Raw genomic sequence first — 2,822 nt, forward strand, 5'->3', positions numbered from 1 at the left:
TAGAACCTTGGGTTCATCAGTTTGGGAAAAAGTGTACATAGAAATATGTTTAGTGTAAAATTAAACCTTGCATGTGGTATTTTTGAACCTTATATTTTCATTGTACATGTTTATATTTACAGTCCTACCAAACTGAGCCTTAGGTTGTATTTGGTTAGAGAGCGATTTTATTTAAACTAATACAAATGCATGAGAATGCGTGCAAATAAAAATAATGCATTTTCTGGTTTAATTTTGTTTAAGATTTTATTTCATTTTGTTTCATGTCTTTTTATACTTCATTTGTGCTACAATCAAACAAAATAAGGTAAATTTTAGAGCAAAAATAAATTAGAATTTGCATCCAAATCATTTGTACTACCATAATTTTGCATCAACACAAATTTATTTACAGTTCAACCAAACACAGCTGACAGAAAGCACCTCTATATGAAATCCAAAGTTTAGCAGACTTGGAATCAAATGCTCATATTCAAAAATAAAGCTGAGGTGTTGAAAATGATATGGGGATTTTTGTCTGAACCTGAAAAAGTTTGGTGCAATATTCTCGAAAACTAAATATTTGAAAGACCAATTAGGATTACAAAGGCGGGCTGCAGAGTTTATGATACATGGACAAGTATCATTGCATGCAGATCTGTCTTAAGAGAAAATATTTTTTTCGACTCCTGTAAATGGTGGGCACCTTGGAGATTAAATAGTATATCACATTACCCAGTAATAATTAGACAAGAAAATTAACCTTTCTAATATCAAAGTAGCGAAACAGTGGTTGATTCAATGGTTTGGAAACATACTTTTAACCCCAAATCCTATTTCGACTATGACATTTTCCTTAACTAAATTTGTAGAAATTGCCCAATTAAAGATATACTACTTGGAATTTAGATAAATATATACATATATATATATATAAAGAACATAAACTAGCTATATATATATATATATATATATATATATATTACTTCAACTGATCAAAATTAAACAAGAGTAGAAGCATTGTTGAAGCCTTAATCCTTGATTACAAAATCTGTTGAAAGTGATGCAAAATCTGGAAGGTTTACGCTTAGTTACAGCTATGTTTATGGACTGTATCTCAGCTGAAAGTAATGCAAGATCTGTAGTTGAAGCCCTCTCGTTGGATTAATTTGGAACCTCCTTGGCAGATCCTCACCATTGTCCAAGCTAGACTGTAAAACTCTCCTTTGGGATTTACCACTCCTATGATTCATCATACATACATCTCGCTCTTGTAATAGATAGCCCAATGAGCTAGCCCACTAAACCATTAGGCATCATCTCCCCATGATGACCTGGTCCTCATCTCTAGACTTCACAAGGTCTATGGTGCTGAATGAGATTTAATTTTGTTGATTGTTGAATGGAATTTTTCTAACTGCCTCCAGGATTCCAAAAAGAAAAAATAAAATAATAATAATAATAATAAACGTGATAGATCTTCATTAACCAATTTTAAAGCTATGGCCTCCATAAGCTGCGACTTGAGCGGCTGAAAATGTTAAAAAAGTGACTTTTGTGAAGGTTTAATTTTCATGGTATAGTACCGCATTGCGTCTGGGACTTACCCAGTTACATGCCAATCAAGCCACCACTCAGTTGGTATCTTGATTGTTGTTGGTGTCTTTATTAACAACTTGTAAAATAGTTAAACTGAAGGAAACTATACCCTTAAATAATTATTACCTAGGTGTTTGGCATTAATGTTGTTTTCTCATTAAAACGGTGTTATATCAGCATCATCACATCAGAAACTATTTTTTGGAAAACATCTGTTGTTTGGTTAAAATTTAAAACATTTTCTCAGGTCATGCCTTATAAAATCGAAAAAGATGTGATCTAAGAAAAAACTCTTTGGGGTTTTTTTTATTTTTTTTTCTATTATTATTAACAGTAGGCCAATATAGCATTGAAAAATGCTTATGTGACAGCAACAGCAATGATATCCAATAAAAAAAATTAAGAAAATGTTTCCTGAAAAAACAGTATGTTTATATAGCACCATTTTCTAAAAAAAATGGCATTGATTCCAAACACCACCTTACATGAACAAATGTCATACCATCGAAGTGCTTAGCTGCCAAAAATTGTGTTAAGATCTACAATTATATTCATAGTCAAGCAACCATAAATTGATTAGGATTAGTTGAAAGTTTTTTTTAGAATGTTCAATTTTAAAATTGTAGCCTGTATGTTGAAAATGATAGGGAACATCACAAAAAATAGAGATCAAATCAACCCCCCACAATACACGGCGGGGATGTGCTGTGGGACATTGGGGGAGAGGGGGGGCGGGCTTATTAATCGAGAGAGGTACTTTAGTAATTCAAATCGTCAAAAAAAAAATGTCAAATTACGAAAGTACCCCCCTCTCGTGATAGATAATTACATATTGCGTAGACAAAATATGGACAAAGGCAGGACGTAAAAATGCCCCCATCTGCCTCGCGAAAAAACATTTGTCTGAGCCCGGGTTTGAACCGGGGACCTCTAGTGTGTGAGACTAGCGTGATAACCAACTACACCACCCAGACACGGATGACACCCTTTGCATTTCATAAAACAAACAGTCTACATATGTTTTTCTTTTTGTCTGAACGCGAGTTCAAATCGGGGACTGTATAGACATTTGCTACGTATTGATCAATTCGGATTGGTTTTTGAATCCACCCAATTTAGGTAATTAATATGGGTAGAGGTGTAAATGGACTGGACCATATCTTTCTATTACATTTTTTTTATTTAGTTATACTATCATTTTTTTAAATATATGACAAAAATGGTTAAAAAAAATGCTTGTGTTT

The 2,822-nt window shown here is 33.0% G+C and overlaps 1 non-coding gene across 1 annotated transcript; it reads right to left on the reverse strand.

Moving 5' to 3' along the window:
- Positions 1-2,478: 2,478 nt before the first annotated feature.
- Positions 2,479-2,552, reverse strand: TRNAV-CAC (transfer RNA valine (anticodon CAC)). Its single transcript has one exon. It is a non-coding gene; the product is annotated as a tRNA-Val (tRNA).
- Positions 2,553-2,822: the final 270 nt, after the last annotated feature.

This window comes from Nelumbo nucifera, chromosome 6, assembly GCF_055504915.1.
Source record: "Nelumbo nucifera cultivar China Antique chromosome 6, China Antique-T2T, whole genome shotgun sequence".
NCBI classification, from domain to species: domain Eukaryota; kingdom Viridiplantae; phylum Streptophyta; class Magnoliopsida; order Proteales; family Nelumbonaceae; genus Nelumbo; species Nelumbo nucifera.